General features: G+C 30.4%; 1 protein-coding gene across 1 annotated transcript in view; it reads left to right on the top strand.

Moving 5' to 3' along the window:
- The first annotated feature begins 17,539 nt into the window (after positions 1 to 17,539).
- The window catches only part of LOC132729972 (uncharacterized), a 37,047-nt gene continuing 34,220 nt past the window's right edge, over positions 17,540 to 20,366 (top strand). Inside the window, exon 1 of the mRNA XM_060715808.1 lies at positions 17,540 to 17,637. The gene's annotated coding sequence lies outside the window, so the exon portion shown is untranslated. The remainder of the gene's footprint in view (positions 17,638 to 20,366) is intronic.

The following is a 20,366-nucleotide window of genomic DNA, read 5'->3' as shown; positions in this document are numbered from 1 at the left end:
GAACTAGACTTGGTACTGATAATTCCTGTAATTTTTGCATTTTTTTTTTTTAAATTAGCTAAAATGCGTGTGGCAGTTAGAACTAATAAAGATGCATCTACATACAAACTTGCAGTTTGTAGGACACTGGACCAGTTTGTTTTTTAGTGGTCAAAAATGGTTGTGGAAAGTATAAATACACATTAAAGCTGCATCCACAAATAAAGTTTCAATGCAATATTCTGTTCATTTTGAAAACAAAAAACTTAAACAAAAGAGAGTAAAGGAGCTCCACAATTTCATTAAAATCATACACTGTTGCCATAAGGTATAGTCAAAGCAAATATAATATTATAACAAAATATCTTAATCAATTTGTCTTTTTATGGCTACCGTAATCAATCAGCCATTTGATTAGATACAATGATTATGAAATTATTGTATGTCCTTAAATATGATCAAAAAATACTTAATTATCTGTTTATAATTCAAATATAGATATGATGCTGCAAACCTGATATTTTCCTATAGTCCAGCAACTACCCCTCTATCTATGAAGCAAGGGGCTTCTATTAGACAAAAAAAAAAAGATATGCTTTATGATATGCTGTTTAGGGATTTATAATAAAGTCTATTTTTTATCTATAATAATAAGACACTAATTCGTTTTCACTATAGCTATGGATTTTTACTTATCTATGTGTTACCAATTTTCTGACAGCTTGGATTTCAGAAAATATGGAAATCTATAAGTACCAAAGGTCAAATGCAATTTCACAGACTTTAATGCATCAACTCTACATACATGAAGCAAGATGGGAATCCAATGGGTCGTCTGATTCACAGTCCAATGCTCCACCTATAGAGCTAACTGGGTGGAACTCAGTAATTTTGGCTCTGGTATTTATACCTGCCTAGATAATCGCTCAAGCATGACTTTATTTTCATTGAAATATAAATCATTATCACTGAGACGTTTATTACATTATATGATATTAACATTTATTGACAATACGTTTAACAAAAAGTATATTCTAAGTACCGTAACTTAAGATATATTGTCCTAGTAAAACAAATAACATAATAGTTAAGTAACACTTAAATAATTATTAATGATAATCTTCCTTCAAAACCAGTTAGTAAAAATTATCTAAATGTTACACTAGGAGCGAAGGTGTAACAAAGCAAAAGGATGATCTGATTTTGATGAGATTGAGAATTGTAAAAATGTAAAGCTATTTTCCACAAATACCTGGTATACTCTTGACCCCCTTTTTTATTTTTGCATCATCTTTGACAGCTTCTCCCCAAAGTTGAGGTCATCCAGGTACAAAATTTTAACTTTACAGAATGATTTAAGTTTTTGCATTTTTCGTTTCAGCCAACTTAAATGAATTCTTCCAGGATAACTTCACAAAATTCTCTCTTTGTCCAATATTTAATTGGGTCAATTGATATTTAACACATAACTCTTGTCTTTTGTAACAAAAATCTATCATACAGTTCCTGAAAGTTTCTTTTTATGTGCCTCTAGAATGGGAGTTTTTTGTCTGTGGAACAGGAAACTGCAAACAATTTTTTCCCTGACCTTTCTTCTGCTTTGATTCTGTAAAGATAATTAAAATCAACCATTTAAATATTTACATTACAAGAAATCAAGAGGCAGCCCCCTGCATGTTTCGTAAGGGAACATACTAAATGCCATTGTATGATAAGTGTAATAATTAAATCTCAGTGTAAGACAGTTAAAAATTTATCAAAATCCAGTTTGTTTGTATCTTAGTAATAAACACAGCTTACTCTGCTTATAAAAATGGATTTACAGATTTATAACAGATCTCAGAGCCTTTGGGCAATGATGTGACTTATTTTGTCCTTATTCATGTTACCTTAGTCAAAAGGGAGAATATGTCAGAAAATCATAATTACCAACATTATCTCTTGTTGTAAAAAAGCATTGAAACTGCATTTTAGCTTTTGTATAATCTGGATTGTCCTTATTTACAGACACTTTGAACTTGTCATTAACAGACCATGTTCGATGGATTTTATCAGGTCCTGCTGTTTGCCATAGTTACACTCTTTTGCTGCTCCTTAATAGACCTCAATCAATGCCTTTGAAAAAAAAAATTGCATGTGAAACAAGTAAAATATCATACATAACCAACTGCTTTTTCTGTTGTTATTTCACATTTCTATGTAATTATTTTGTGTTTAATTATAATTCTACAAATTAATACATTAATATTTGTATTAAGTGTATTAATGGAAATAAGGAACAACCAATATCCAAACAGTCATGTCATGTCTGAGGGTCCAACAAGACACTGTCCAAGACTAATGTTAACAGTTGTCTCACATCAGAAAACCATATACAGTCGACTCTCGTTACCTCAAAGTCATTGGGACCGTCCAAAAATATCGAGATAACGAAATGTCGAGATAAACATATTAGGGTTAGAACAAAGCGAAACTGATTTTTACAAAAGACATGTGCATACCTTATGTCAAATAAACTATAATATCCCTATATCTTGTTTTCATAGGCCTAGTCAATATTTGACAAAGTAACATTGGCGGATGTTAACCAGCGGAAATACGGGTGTCTGTGATAAAAACACATAGTGAGATTTACTCAGTAATACACCGATATAGTGAATCTGATATCGGATATGGTTGATTCGGATATCCTCCCGGGTTATTTATCGGGTCTTTCTCGAGATTGTTCGACCGCTGAATGATTTGGTGGTGATGTTGTGAAACAATATTGCAACGATAGTGTTTCTATACTTTCACTATTTCATTTACATTTAAAGTAAAAATGAATTGATACAGTGTTCGAATATTCAAAAAGAATGTAAAATTCACTCATTTTGGACATAAGTCAATCAACACGCTAAATAGATTAACTTTTATAAAAACAGCTAAACTTGTTACAAACATAATTGTCATTATGACACGCGCTGTAATTGAGCAATTATCGTCTAGATTTGTGTTTTTCACACGTCTGAAGGGAACAGACGAAAGAAAATTATTAGTCGAGATAAACAAAGGATAATAGTGTGAAAATAACTGTTGGGGCTGAAATTTTTCATCGAGATACTGAAAATATCGAAATAGAAATATCGAGATAAACAAATATTTCCAATATAGATAAAGAAGGAAAAAAATCGGGACTTTTAAAATTTCATCGAGATAACGAAATATCGAGAAAAGCGATGTCGAGATAACGATAGTTGACTGTATATGTATGTGACATAACAAGATAAGCTGACAAAATACTAAATCTACTACCGGGCATTATCTTTAAAAGCAATGATGATGTCAGGTAGAGAGCATTTAAACAGTTCAAACTAAACCTATAATATGACCACTATTGCAAGGAATGTGCAGGAGTGTGATGAACAGTGTGATAAACAGTATGATGAACAGCATGATAAACAGTGTAATGTATAGCATGGTGAACAGCTTAATGAACAGCATGATGAACAGTGTGATGAACAATGTGATTGACAGTGATGAAAATTGTGATGAACAAGCAAATATTCGTTGAATTTATATTCCCGCCGAGTACTGGTTATTACTAACACATAAGGCTTTATTTATATATTCATCATGGCATAAACAGTAATATTCTTTGAACTTGATAAATATTCAGGACAATAACAGAGCCATAACTCTGTGTTAAATAGAAATATCTGGAAATGCCAATGAGATGTATGCATACTGCATAACTAATCAAGGGCCATAAATCTGAGTTATAAGTGGCTGAGCGGAACAAGGCGACTATCAAACTCCTCACAGTGATAACCTCCCTTAGCAGAATTGTAATCACTGCCTTCAAAGACGTCACATGATGATGAAAGTCACATGACGTAACGTCGAAATTCAAATGTAAATATCGACCGTTACAAAGAAAATCTAACGTCATTTTTCTCTTTCTGTTTTATTTTTAACTTTTAGTGCCTACGATCGATATAGTTTATCAAAAAATTATCTAAAGTATACAAAATAACGAAAAATAAATTCAAAAGCTAAAAAATATAAAATATCAAAATATTGTCTCGGTAGAAAATATTCTCATATTTTTTAAAATTATTTCTAAATATTCATATTATTTATTTATTTATCCATTAACATTGTTTAATCAATGAGAAAAAACTTAACTGATAGATAAAAGCAGTAAATTCAACAGTTTTTGAAAAAATATAATATATCAGAAATTCTGATATATTGGGACCTTGGTGGCAGAGATCTACGCCGAAGAATTAAGGGGAGATCACTGTGTGGAGATTGGGCGACTATATGCACATTTCCTCTTCGTATCCCATAAAGTTTCATTGAATTCCAGCCAGTAGTTACAGAGAAGTAGCACGGAAACGATTATTGCTCTGGTTGTATACTGCATAAGTTATCAAGGGCCATAACTCAAAGTTAAAAGGTCTGATCCGAACAAGGCGATGATATGCGCATCTCCTCTTGGTACTGAAGGTTCCAATAAAGTTTCATTGAATTCCAGCCAGTAGTTGCAGAGAAGTAGCGCAGAAACAAATATTTTTCTATATGCATACTGCATAACTAATCAAGGGCCATAAAGGCCCATAACTCTGAGGTGAAATGTCTGACCCAAACAAGGCGACAATATGCGCATCTCCTCTTGGTATTGAAGGTTCTCATAAAGTTTTGTTGAATTCCAGCCAGTAGTTGCAGAGAAGTAGCGCGGAAACGATTTTTACTCTATATGCATACTGCATAACTAATCAAGGGCCATAACTCTGAGTTAAAGTGTCAGACCGGAACAAGCCGACGATATGCACATCCCCTCTTGATATTGAAGGTTCCCATAAAGTTTTGTTGAATTCCAGCCCGTAGTTGTAGAGAAGTAGCGCAGAAACGATTTTTACTCTACATGCTTACTGCATAACTAATCAAGGGCCATAACTCAGAGTTAAAGTGTCGGACCGAAACAAGCCGACAATATGCGCATCCCCTCTTAATATTGCAGGTTCCTATAAAGTTTCGTTGAATTCCAGCCAGTAGTTGCAGAGAAGTAGCGCAGAAACGATTTTTACTCTACATGCATACTGTATAAATAATCAAGGGCCATAACTCTGAGTTAAAGTGTCGGACCGGAACAAGCCGACGATATGCGCATCCCCTCTTGATATTGAAGGTTCCAATAAAGTTTCGTTGAATTCCAGCCAGTAGTTGCAGAGAAGTAGCGCGGAAACGATTTTTACTCTATATGCATACTGCATAACTAATCAAGGGCCATAACTCTGAGTTAAAGTGTCGGACCGAAACAAGCCGACAATATGCGCATCCCCTCTTGATATTGAAGGTTCCAATAAAGTTTCGTTGAATTCCAGCCAGTAGTTGCAGAGAAGTAGCGCGGAAACGATTTTTACTCTATATGCATACTGCATACCTAATCAAGGGCCATAACTCTGAGTTAAAGTGTCAGACCGGAACAAGCCGACGATATGCGCATCCCCTCTTGATATTAATGATTCCCATAAAGTTTCGTTGAATTCCAGCCAGTAGTTGCAGAGAACTACTCCGGAAAAGAAATTCGGATGGACGGAAGGACTATGGACAACGCTAAAACTATTTCCCCCTCCTGATTCAATCGGCGGGGATAACAATGTCATTGACAGTGATGAACAGTGTGTTGAACAATGTGACTGAAAATTATGAACAGTGTGTTGAACAGCATGATGAGCAGTGTGATGCACAATGTGATTGACAGTGTGATAGATATTCAAGAGATACTATCCTTTCTACCCATCAATAAACTGAAGCTTAAAATCAGTCTTTTTCTAGAGTTATAAACAAGACAATTATAGATAGCTGTTTTACCAAGCACCATTTGTCAATGGGATAATGATACCAACCAAACCTAGAACAGACAAATCTGAAGCTGACTTCAAATGTTACCTACGAGAGCACATTGACTACTGATAATCTTTGCTAATATTCATGAATAAATTTTCTTGTTGATTCATAATTAAGGTGAATCATTATGATGGCCTGAAATTTACATCCAAAAATTTGCTTATTTGTTAATTTTACCATGTGGCAATTAGCTTCGTTACTTTACTTAAAAAATTTCTTTTATTCAAATAGCAAAGATAAATGTATTATAGACAATTTCAACAAAATTAAATATAAACCAGACAGTCCATCTCACCCCATACTTTTTTGACAAAGAGTACAAGGATGTTATTTATAAATACAAATCTGAATGTCAATGAAAATAAAGACAATTATTTCAAACTTTCAAAATTTATTCTGTTGCAAAAGCTATTGCTTGCTTTATATAATTTAAGGGACATTATATGTATGCAAACAGTACTTTACTAAGTGCAGTTTGCAATCACAATATTGTGCACTGTTGTTTTTTGATTGTTATTTTTTGTTGGGTTTCACATCTTAGCAACAAAGTAGAGGTAATACAGTGAGGCCATCCTTAAAAAAATGTTTGTTTGCAGTAATGTTACCGACTCACAAAATTTGCCCCTACTCAAAAGTTTTTTTCATGGTCTGGATAAAAAAAGTTGTTGTTTTTTAATCAGAAAATTATGCCTTGTGCTTTGTTTTTGTTCTTTTAAAGGTTAATAGAAGAAATAAAATGTAGGTATTATTCAATAAAAAAAATTAAAAAAATCGACCTACCTACCCACCTTGAAAATTCTGGGTCGGGTTACTGCAAACAAACATTTTTTTAAGGATGGCCTGACCTTCCAGCTTTACAAGAAGTCACCTCAGGTGTCCCTCTGTGCATTAATTCAGGCACAAAGGGCACCTGAACCACTTATGTTCAGATCTCGATAGCTTCCTCAACTGTGCTTGAGATATACACGGCATGTAATCAAGTGAACAAAAGTTATCACCTAACATTATGTATTAACCCTTAGTCTGCATAGTAATAGACTCATACTGATGCATCAGTGCTGACCAAGTACAACAGACACATCCAATTGTCTGCTTGTTCGCTATTCTGTCACAATAAATTTTGAAATTTTCACTACTTGTAAATGATGATTCAGATAAATGGTTTTGTTCCAATTGAAAAATGGAAGTTATTAACATAGTAAAGGTTAAATGATTTATTACATTATTATTTAACTTTAAAGATCTGGTTATTTAGTCTTATAATTTTTAGCAAAACTGTCAAATTTATTAACAACAGTGTATATCCTGTGGCACGAAATACCCAAATATACCCAAATATAGCAATTTTTATTTTTGTTTGTTTAAAATATATGTTATAATGAGAAATAGATATATATTTATAAAAAAAATATGACTTAGCCTGCTATTACTTTCATTTATTCCGTTGAAATGGGCAGATAAGATGTTGTAAGAAAATAAAGTTGTGACATTTGCATATCTACTATTAGGTTCTTTATGAATGTACTTGCAATTCTAAATCAAGATATGATATTTGTTGTCTACACTTACATTTTTAAGGTGTAATTTTGTTGAAATTTCATATCATATACAAGTGTCCATGTTATTTAAAAACTAGAAATGTGTCATCAAGCCACAGATGCCCCCGCATGCAGCCAAAATTTCAGATGGTGCATTAATTATTTTTTTCATTTTAAGTTCAAAGCCCTTAAAACTTTTCAATGTTAACACAAGCCATTTCCATACAATGTTCAAGGCACTGAAATCATTCAGTCTTAACCTTTTAGAACAAGCCATTATCATAGTATTGCAAGCAATCCATAAGTCCCCTACCAGTTAGAACCCCATCAACATTCTGAAGGGCCATTGGCCATTCACTAATGTTCCAATTTTTCTATATTTTAAGTAAATTTGTTGGAAAAGTTCTTTAAAAGTGATCACAGGAAACAGTTTTTATGAACAGACAGACAGACGGACTGAAGGACACTCTAAAGTTAATATTTGAAACATCCCTGTTACCAAAATATAACATTTTTAAAAGCAAAATTCTTAAAGAGGAGATAACTCTTGAATTAAAGATGCAATTTCATAAAAAAAATTCAGCTCTTTTTGACTAATCACAAATAATGTTATATTTGCCATGTTTTAAGCCTATTTGTTGCCAAGGCAACCAATATTTTTTCAAAATAGGGAGGACAGAAAAGACATGCATAATCTCAAGACTGCCATCTACCCATATGTCAAGTTTCATAAAAATATTTCCAGTACTTTTTGAGTTATCACTGAATTCAGTGTATGTGTAAAATTTGCCATATTTTCAGTCTATGTGTTGCCATAGCAACCAGAATTTTCAACATAGGAAGAAAAGAAAAAGACGTGCATAATCTCCAGACTGCCATCTACCCATATTACAAGTTTCATAAAAATATTTCTATTACTTTTTGCGTTAACACAGGATCCAGTTTATGTGTAAAATTTGCCATATTTTCAGTCTATTTGTTGCCATAGCAACCAGAATTTTCAACATAGGAAGAAAAGAAAAAGACGTGCATAATCTCCATACTGTCATCTACCCATATTTCAAGTTTCATAAAAATATTTCCAGTACTTTTTGCGTTATCACTGGATCCAGTTTATGTGTAAAATTTGCCATATTTTAAGCCTATTTGTTGCCATAGCAACCAGAATTTTCAACATAGGAAGAAAGGAAAAAGACATGCATAATCTCCATACTGCCATCTATCCATATATCAAGTTTCATAAAAATATTTTCAGTACTTTTCAAGTTATCGTGGGATCAAGTTTTGTGGACAGACGGACTGACGGACTGACAGACTGACAGATGGACAGACAGACAGACAGACGGACGGAGGGTAAACCTAAAGTCCCCTCCAGTAAACCGGTAGGGGACTAAATAGCATATTGCATATTTGTAATCAAAATAATGGCTAAAAGAATGAGTGCTGAAACTGAAAGTTCAAAATTTTTCCAACATTCAGGAAAGATAAGTTTGTCTAAAATCATTGAACCATGACCAAATTCAAACTTAAACTGCTGATTCCTAAGATGTATCTATATTATTTTCAAAGTGAAAGGGACATAACTCTGCCAAAAAATCAACAAACCATGACCAAATTCCAACTTGACCTGCCCATTCCTTTGAAAGGTCCATATGTCAAATTAAAGTTGAATATGTAACAGCTGTTGGGTAGATAACTGTAAATTTCATGTTATTTTCAAAGTGAAAGAGGCATTACTCTGCCAAAAATCATTGAACCATGACCAAATTCGAACTTGACCTGGGCATTCCAAAAACATATCCATATGTCAAATTTGAGTTGAATGTGTTGTACCATTGGGGAGATAATAAACTGAAACTGAAAATTTCATATTACTTTCAAAGTGAAAGGGGCATAACTCTGCCAAAAATCATTGAACCATGACCAAATTTGAACTTGACCTGCACATTCATTTGACGCATCCATATGTCACGTTTGTGTTGAATGTGTTGTACCTTGAGGGAGATAATGAACGGAAACTGAAAATTTCATATTATTTTCAAAGTAAAAGGGGCATAACTCTGCCAAAAATCATCAAACCATGACCAAATTCGAACTTGACCTGTATTTTCTCATGACATATCCATATGTCAAATTTGAGTTGAATGTGTCCAACCGTTCTTAAGATAATGAACGGAAACTGATGATGACGGAATGACAGAATGGCGGAAGGACGGAAGGATGGAAAGACGGAAGGACGGAATGACGGAACAGGGTAACACTATATGCCCCGGCCATTACATGGCGGGGGCATAAAAAATATTAGCTTTAATGGAGTACATATACTGTACTAGCTGTATTTTGGTTCAAAATACAATGATAGGAAAATGTATATTTGGGTATGTTTGATTATATCTTAGTGAAAGTGTATACTGTATTCATGATTAAAACAGCAAGTTTTCAGTATTTAACATTTATTTTTAGTATAATTGGGCAATATTTGGCAATATTTGGGTATACAGTATTTGGGCAATATTTTGGTATATTCGGGTATTTCGTGCTGCCCGTGACTGATGTATTTCACAATATTTTATTCAGACTTTGAATGTTAACAGGTGTGGGGAAGAGGTCGTTTTTCTTCGATGAAGATAGCAACTGGACCATGGTAAATCTGTTAGTAAAGGGATAACCTATAATGTCGGTACACTAACTTTTTCTTCCGCTTGTCCAGTTGAACGTCCACCTTGTCTACTTTCGATTTGACAACAATATTGATTAATTCATTATAACTTACGATACAATGACAAAGGCGCATTATAAGTAATTAATCAAACAATTTTATTTCTTTCCATGTTTTCGAAAAAACTTGTGTTTAACCTTCCGCTTTCTAGGAAATATCAAAACCGAAAATAGGAATTTTTAGAAATAATTCAAGTCCATGCGCATGTCCAACAACATTCGGAACATAGTTGCGTACCAAGAAGTTGCGACTGTTCAGACATAGGCAAGCGACTGCTAAATGAGGGGGGATATTTATCGGGGATACTAATCGACGGTCTCCACAAAATCGACGGTCTTTGACGGTCTCCAAAGACCGTCGAAGACCGTCGATTGTAGGAGACCGTCGATTAGTAGGTTATAACACAAATCGACGGTCTCGCGATGAATTGATAAGAATAATTTAGAAATAATTAATAATAGGTCAATTAACATTTCTTACGACGATACTTTATTTATGTCAATATTTAAGGATATTAATGGGGAAAGAAATGATTAGATAAAAAGGGGAAAATATAAAAAATATGGGGAAATAGGATATTGATATGCAGCAAATTAGATAAACAAATTAACAATGAAATATATTGAAATATAAAAATGCTATTGAATTTATCAATAAATATCAAGGTCTTATATTTTTATTTAGATCTATATTATTAGTAGTAGAAGTAGTTAGTAGTAGTACAGTAAAACTATGAACATATAAATTTGTGAGTTTATGCACATTTGTACATGTATATATTCTAAAGACCGTTGAAGACCGTCAATGGGGAGAGACCGTCGATTTGTAGTTTATAGATAACTTTAGACGGTCTGATGGTATAGTTTTATGTCTACAAAGGCCGTCGATTGTAGTAGACGGTTGATTAGCAGGTTACTATACAACTCGACGGTCTCGTGATTATACATTAATTTAATGGATATATTATAATTATTAATTATTTTAGCCGGTCAATAAGAAAATTCTCTAAGATAATAATTTATTGATTTCAGTATTTTTTTCTATAATTTGTACAATAACAAATACGGTTTAAAAATGAATAAGATAAAACATAATTTACATGCCATTTTTTTTTTAAATCATTTTTTTTATTTATTTATTTTAAGACAATGAAATATATTGGAATATAAAAATGCTATTAAATTTTAATAAATATTAATGTTTAATATTTTTATTTATATCATTATTAACAGTAGTAATTAGTATCAGTAGTATAATTTCGATGTTTTAGCTTTAAAAATACATACATAAATTGTGAGTTTATGCACATTTGTATATATTCTAATATATACCGTCGATTTGTAGTTTATAGATAACTTTAGACGGTCTGATGGTATAGTTTTATGTCTACAAAGGCCGTCGACTGTAGTAGAAGGTTGATTAGCAGGTTACTATACAAATCGACGGTCTCGTGATTATACATTAATTTAATGGATATTATATAGTTATTAATTAATTTAGCCGGCCAATAAGCAAAACTATGTTTTGTCTCTCTTTTCTTTTCCTTTTTCTGTTTTTTTTTTGTTATTTTGTTATTTTCTTGTTTAAGGTCCATGTTTTTTTCTCTCTTTTTTTCTTTTACTTTTTCTTTTCTTTTCTTTTTTTTTTCTTGTTTTTTTTTGTTATTTTCTTGTTTAAAGTCTAAGATTTTATGTTACATGAACTCCCTCTATATCATTAATATAAGTAGTAGTATAATCTCGATTTTTTTTAAATTTAAAAATCTATTAAAATGTGTTAGTTTACGCACAATACAGTTATATATATTCTAAAGACCGTCGAAGATCGTCAATGGAGAGAGACCGTCGGTTAGTAGTTTCATAAATATCGACGGTCTCGTGGTATGGTTATGTCTCCAAAGACCGTTGATTGTAGGAGACCGTCAATTAGTAGGTTACTATACGAATCGACGGTCTCGTGTTATTAATTTATGTAGCCAGCCATAAGACGATAGTTTATTTGTGTCAATTTTTTTTGATGATTTGTAAAAAAATCAAATAAGATATTCTTTAAAAAATGATATAATATAATTAATATGATTTTTTGATGACTCAATTAATTGATAGATCATTGTTATTTTTCCAGATTTCCCCTTTTTGTATTTATGAGTGGTTTTTATTTGTATTTTTTTTAAATATCAACTTCATCGATAATATTATCATTTGTATAAGTAATAATAGCAGAATTATTTAAACAGAAAAAATGTTAATTTGTAAGTTTGCACACAATTATTGTCTAAGACCGTCGAAGACCGTCAACAATGAGACCGTCGATTATAGTCTTCAGTAGTTTGATAAATATCGACGGTCTCGTGGAGACCGTCGATTAGTAGGTTACTACACAAATCGACGGTCTCGTGATTATACACGAATTTAATGGATATTATATAGTTATTAATTAATTTAGCTGGTCAATAAGCAAAACCATGTTTTTTCTCTCTTTTTTCTTTTCCTTTTTCTTTTCCTTTTTATTTTTTATTTTCTTGTTTAAGGTCTAAGATTTTATGTTACATGAACTCCCTCTATATATTATAAGTAGTAGTATAATCTCGATATTTTTAATTTAAAAATCTATAAAAATGTGTTAGTTTACGCCCAATTGTATATATTCTTAAAGACTGTCGAAGACCGTCAATGGGGTGAGACCGTCGGTTAGTAGTTTCATAAAATTATACAGATACGCTAGCTCACAATCACGTACAGGCTCAACAATAAATGAAATATAAACATACATGCAGAGGCTAGCCAGAGGCAGGCTTATCAGTACACAGAGGCGGGTTTATAAATACAAGGATCTAATTGGCCACTAAATTAAGAGCCTGTTCATGAACAGTAGTTACCGTCCACGCCCCGAGAGCTCCGGCTTAAGCAGAATTCAACGTTTAATATAAGTAAAATTTGGAATTTTGAAACATCCGCAGATGTATTCATACGACTGAACATTATCATTGAATCTTCAGTGTGACACGTTAGGTGGCAAATGATTGCAATAAACAGTCATACTATATGATAGTACAGGAATGACTTCAGATGATTTAATTTGCTGCGGTCCGAGGAAAACACCTATCTATAGATACAATGTTGGTTAATGGTGGGTATGGGTTAATCTTTAGGATGTTCCCTTTTTTTGACGCATTATTGTTTAAGCGTTGGATTCCCTCCGTTTTACTTGCACTTTATGCAATTTCAATATTGTTGACGTTGACTGTTCCGAGTCAGGCAGGTGAGAAAAATTTAGCAGCTATACACCTATATAGATTGGGCCCCTGTGCATTTCGGATACAATAATAGGACAGCAGGGAACCAGATTTATTGCGTCTTTCATCAGGAATGCGCATGCGTATCATTTGTGAAAAAGACGAGACAGCCAACGGTACGTTACGATACCGAAATCAACTTGATTTCGGTAAAGTTACAGTACCGAAATCAACTTTTCATTACCGAAATCAACTTATAAAATCACAATTAAGCGTTTTATTATATTTTTTCATAATAATCTATTACAATAGGTTAAGTTTGACTTTCATGCAAAAAATCAGTTCGAAATAATTATTAATAATGAAATTAGAAACAAGTAACTAAATATCAAGATTATTCCCTGATTTGTCACAAACCGAAATATATGTTACAATACCGAAATCGACTTGTAAAATCATAATTAAGCGTTCTATTATATTTTTTCCATTATAATCTATTACAATATGTTTAGTTTGACTTTCATGCAAAAAAATCAGTTCGAAATAATTATTTATAATGAAATTAGAAACAAATAACTAAATATCAAGATTACTTCCCTGATTTGTCACGAACCGAAATATATGTTACCATACCGAAATCGGCTTGTAAAAGTTAAAATAAACATTTTAATAAATCTTGTTTAATTAATTGATATAAAGTCATTCAAACTGAACCATAAACAAAGGAAAATAATATTTAATTATAAAAATGATGATGTTATAGACGGATATGTATATTATATCATGATTACTTCCCTTGTTATTAATGTGTTGCATTACCGAAATCAAATCAGATTTCATTTCAAAGATGAGAACAACCCCTAAATAATTTGCATGAATTTCAGAAATAGTTTATTGGAAATTATCACAGTATTTAATATGAATCCAATGATTATGATTTGATTAAAATAAAAAGATGTAGCGGTAGCCATTCATCATAACACCTTTACAAATAAGGAGCAAGCATACACGTGCTCGGACAATGGTGGTGTTAGTTGACATAACATACTCGTTCACCGCAATCCTTTAATTTACATCGGCGCATGGGAACTTTAAAGTTTCCAAACAACATAATTAGACATAATTATATTACATGAAATTAAAGCTGCTTGTCTCCATGAAGACAAAAAGTACATTACAGTTTAAAATAAAATGACGTATAGCGACCATCCCTATATGATATGTATCAAAATACTTTTTTTTATATAGTTTTATGGTATAAATATTTCAGATCTAGTAAGCTGGTAAAAATATAATTTTATATTAAATTAATTGTCAAAATCTGTTTTAACTAACATATAGGGGTGATCGTTATACGTTTCCGTAGAAAACATATCAGTTGTTCCAAAATTGTATGCAATTTTTGATGTCCCGGATACTTAACTACATATTCTACTTATTGAAAAAAGTGTTAAGTCATGATTTTATGTTGATCGATTTAAAATCATTTTAAATTTCATATCTGTAAACAGCATAAATTTATGGAATGACTGGTATATATTTAAATGATGGAAAAAATGGAACACTTTATACCAGGTATATTAATATACGTACCTGTTTATACTGACAAATTTCAATAATGAAATGTTGTAACTTGTACGATTTGACATGTTGTGTATTACTGTATAAAATAAGGTGTGAAGTAATTAAGACAGGAGGTACAGTTGGCATACAATGTATGTTAAAGATAAAATATTATAATGAACCATCTGATTATGTCGTAATAAACATTTAAATAAATGACTAAAATTTAAAAATATTATATTAAAGAGTCCTCATAACATATGTTAGCAATTTGTTAATATATAGTTTAACTGTTTAATAAAAGAAAGACACAAACTTTCCAATTTCCAATTTTACTGCCTGATACATTATACAAGTTTAATGGAACATTTTTAGAGCAGTCGAATTCTATATCTGTATTCAAATTTATAATAGAAAATCATAAACTTGAAGTTGGATATTTTTTCTTCATAAAAAATAAACATGTACAAAATTTATAAATATCTTTCACTCATATTACAGAATATTTTATTTTTCCATCATAGTCCGATCATAGCTTTTTAAAAATACGATTTGATTAGAAAATTGTCATGCACGACATGCAGATATTACATGCTAATATGGCGTTATCAGACTTTTTCTTAAATCATTATATACATTATATAATTATATAACCTAGTGAGATCTTTACAAAACCGTTCAACATTGATAATGTTAAGATATGGTTGAAACTTCAAAACAGAAATATGTCTATATAAAAGAGCTCTACTAGAGTAATCTTATCTATTATTGGCGTCCGCGCCGAAGCGCGGCGCCTATTGGAATGAAATGAGATTTTGTGAAAGGGCGACAGCAACTTCTCGAGCCTTTTATAGTTGCCAATAATAAAAGCCGATCATTCCGATCGGTATGAGGGTGCTTGATTATTAATTAGTCGCGATATGTACAATGAATGGCGAACTGGAGAATTTCGCAATGCAAACATTTTCAAATGAAATAACCTTTTCCGTCAATAAATCGCGCTCTTCGAGGTATTTTTGCTTATCATTTTGTAGTACACAGTGGGTTATTATGGTATATGTTATTCCGAAAGCTGTTAATAGAATGATGAGTTGATGACCTAAATATTCCGAAAATCTATTTATAGAGGGATGTACTCCTATCGGTAATTCCCGGTCTCTCCCAGGATTTACTAATGACCGGCGAATAGTACCACACGTTTATTGTCCGGTCTCTCCCGGTTTTGGAGTAGATATCGTTACAGAACAGAACAAATATTTTACAGATAAATAAGCTTTTTTTTCAAAATGAATGTTTGTCACTTAGTTTGGTTACAATAATTAATAAACACAGATCAACTCTCGAATTGATTGATTATTATTATACATAAACATACAATTCGAAAAAAAAACCAACAACACAAATCGCATGTCATATTTTATCTATATGAGATAAAAACAATAAATATGTACAATAATTGCGAAAAAATGTACATTTTTATGGCATTAATATGACACTATCAACTTTAAAACATTTTATATAATTTGTTATTCGTGTTTAGTAAAGATTCCGAGGAATTATTCAAAGTTACAAATCAGATTTTATGAATTATTCAATTGATTGATAATTTAAAAAATGATAAAGAAAAATACAAATGTACATGTATATGGTTTAAGAATAAACAATATTATAAATTGAAAGATTAACCATGATTTTCTGACTTTTTCCAGTTAAGTTTTGACTTATAATCGTCGATCATTATGACAATTGAATTCTTAAAATAGTAGTAAACGTAAAAACTCAGTATTAAAATAGCGCATAAAACACACACAAAAAAAAAGAAAAGAAAACAATATTCATAAAATCTGTATTTTTTTTATTAAAATAGAAATTACATTTATTGTATAATAAACAATTATGCTCAACATGATCAACATGGTAATATAACAAGTGTCATATTGTTACTTAGTGTGAACAGATACCTTAAGAGGGGGTCCTCGTTAATAGCGATAACATAATAAGGGACAATTACACAAGTATGGTGTTGATCATGCGTTACACATATGGATTATAAATGATTGTATACATGTATATCCGTTGATATTAATAACCACGATCATAAAGAAATAACAAGTAATATTCTAATTTCTAGCATGCCGATCAAAGTTATAAATAATGAACAATGTCTTTCGTCCGTTCATTCAAAAGTGATATACAATTCTGGTAAAACCCAATGAACCATTGAAAAGTTTATAAGAAATATCTTGTTCATCATATATCTACTAGTTCATCTGCACCTGCTGTTTGGACGCCCTTTGATGCTTTGCATCAATGCTTTTCTTGTCTACTAATTATATAAACTTCACAGCTGATTTCGGTAATGCTAAACACATAACGGGTTGTTTAAAACAAAGGGAAGTAACTCAATAATTACATTTTTGTTAATATTTAACATCATTAAAATACAATATTTTCAATAGATTTTTTAGATGAAAGTCTATTTCATTATTTTTCATCAAATTATAAAAAAAATAATAGAAATATATTAACTAGTTTGGTTTTTACGAGTTGATTTCGGTAATGAAAAGTTGATTTCGGTAACTTTACCAAAATCAAGTTGATTTCGGTATCGTAACGTACCCGACAGCCAATCTACTTTCGGTTTTAAGAAGAATTATTTGCAGATAAACCCAAACGGCAAGCTGGTATAAGTTTCACTGACAATGGCAGTAAGAGCATCCTATTTATTTGTTTGGGTTTTGTCTTTAAACAAGCTTGATTACTCTTTATCTTGTGCATATTTTCCGAATAAATGATTACTTGAACAGTTGAAAGAGAAAGTAAAATATTTTTCTGAAAATTCCATCAAATCAGTAACTCTATATTCATTTACAACTTTACAAGGATTTTATGAAAACATAATTAACATAGTGACGGTTGGTAATCATACATTAGAAATAAATATCATGTAATAGTCAGGGACGGATACAGAACATGGTATCCTGGGGGGCTGACATGGGGTGTAAGATTTTGATCAAAAAAATTAACGCAACAGGCGAAAAGTGTGCATGTTTGAAGATTGGGCCAGCATCTTGTTCATGTGACAAAACATTGTAAATAAATTGTTTTATAGCTTATCTTATGAGTGGCAATGTACAGTGCTTATGCAGGCCTCGACATTAGCGGTGGTCCGTTGGTCCGAGACCACCTGATTTTGGCAAGGACCACTTAACTTGGTGCAGACTCATTTGGGAGACTGGTGATTTGGTCAAAAACATGTTATAAACATTTTCTTTAAAATCATTTGTCCGATGTACATGTATATGCCATATATGGTTCATTAATTATCTGATTAGTTAAAGAAGTTCTTGAGTCATCTATAACTTTCATTTTAAGTCGTCTAAAATTTGGTTTATCGCAAGTCAAAAGAGTTTTAGACTTTGTGATATCAATTAAGGTACCAAAAAAATCATTCAAATGGCTGCTAATAATTATGCATCGTCGGATACCTACGTGGAACCAGTAACATTTATGTTTATTACAATGTTAATTAAACCGTGTGCATTCGACGATGGTAATTTATGATATTGCTATGGGGATAAATAAGATAAACTTAAAATTTCATATACTTAAAAAATGGCAGCAAACAAAAGGGAACTGGAAAAATACATTCTAGTAATTCTTTTGCTACTTATGCTTTATTTTAACTGTTTAACGATAGAGATCCATTTCCTCTAGAGTTAAAATTACTTTAAAAGATTAAAAAATACTCATGTTAAAAATTAAATATTCAACCAATAAGCAACAGGGAGGTAAAATAATTCGGTATTATACATTGTGAGAAAACTAAGCTAAACTATAGTTAATATATAGACATTAGTATTAATTTTTATCCTATAGCAATAGCTATTTCCTTGTTTTAAGAATTAATTTGTTTAGTTTTATTAAAAATATTAATCTATAAAAGATACATGTAATTATCATAATTAAAGTCGTACCACATATCAGCAATGATTATAGATTATATAGGATAGAATAAATAGAAAATAAATAGATAAGAATTATATAGAAATAAAAAGGTATTAATAGATAGTAGAAAAATTTAAATAAAATAAGACAACATTAAACCAAAAGAGATAAAATAAGGAAAAATAAAAAAGAGAAAAAAGAAAGCAATATCAGGAAAAGAAAAAAATTTTAAGAAACACCAGATTATAGAGAAAAAATAGAGAGACAATAAAAATAAAGAGGGACAAATTTGGAAAACGCATTTCTCCTAAGCACGACATTAATGGACAAAAAAAAAAAAAAAAAAAAAAAAAAAAAGTGATAGATAATAGAAAATTTTTTTAAATTTTGGAGGAAAAAAAAAAAAAAATTTTTTGAAAAATATAAAAAAAATTCAACGAGGGGGGATAAAAATACGGAGGGGGTAGAAAAAATAAAAAAGAAAAAGAAAAAGATTTTAAAAATAAAGGGGGAAATATTAAAAATTTAAAAAAGTCACTTCTCATAAGAATGAGGGGGAATGGGAAAAAAATAAAAGAATGAGGAGATTAATTTATCGATTTTTTTGATGTTATTGGAAATTAAATGTTTATTTATGTAATATTTTTAAATAATTAAATTTTGGTTAAAAAAAAAAAAAAATTTTAAATTTTTAATTTAATAAAAAAAAAAAAAAAAATATAAATGAATAAAAAATAAGTTTAAAAAAAATATTGTTTCCAAAAAAAAGGGAAAAAAAAAATTATAATAAAAAAAAAAAATTTTAAAAATTTAAACTTAAAAAAGGTTTCCCCGGAAATTTAAAATTTAAAAAAAAAATTATGTTGTAAAAAAATAAAAGAAATTAAAAGAAAATTTAATTTATTATTTGAAATAAAAAAAATTAAGAAAATTTAAAATTTTTTTAAAAAATAAAAAAAAGATTTGAAAAATTTTTTTTAAAATAAAAATTTTTAAATGTAAAAAAAAATTAAGGGTTTCCTGTTTTTGTAAGTGTTAAATGTAAAATAGTGAATAAAAAAGTTAAAATTTTATTGGTTTGAAAAAAAAAAGCACGGGTTAAAAAAACCAGAAATTTAAAAGAAAAAGAAAATGGAAAAAAATAAAACTTTTAAGTGAAAAAATTAAAAAGGGAAATAAGTTTTTAAAAAAATAAAAGGGTGATAAAAATAGTAAAATTTTTATATTTTTAAGAAAAGAACAAAATTAGTTTTTGGAAAAAAAAAAAAATTTTTAAAATATAAAAAAAAAAGAAAAAATGACTTCAACCCTTTTAAAAGGAAAATTTGTTAAAATCTGGTTTAAAATTAAAAAAATTAATTTAAAACCAAATTAAAAAAATTTGTTTTAAAAATTTTTTAAAAAATAAAATGGGTTTTAAAAAGAATAAGTTTTTGGAAAAAAAATAAATTTAAAAAAAATTTTTTTAAAAAACAAAGTTGAATTTAAA

The sequence above is a fragment of the Ruditapes philippinarum genome, unplaced genomic scaffold (assembly GCF_026571515.1).
Source record: "Ruditapes philippinarum isolate M1 unplaced genomic scaffold, ASM2657151v2 ctg4693_1_1_1_1, whole genome shotgun sequence".
In the NCBI taxonomy this organism is placed as follows: domain Eukaryota; kingdom Metazoa; phylum Mollusca; class Bivalvia; order Venerida; family Veneridae; genus Ruditapes; species Ruditapes philippinarum.
The sequence above is the reverse complement of the archived record's forward strand: the minus strand, read 5'-3'. Positions and strand labels throughout refer to the sequence as shown.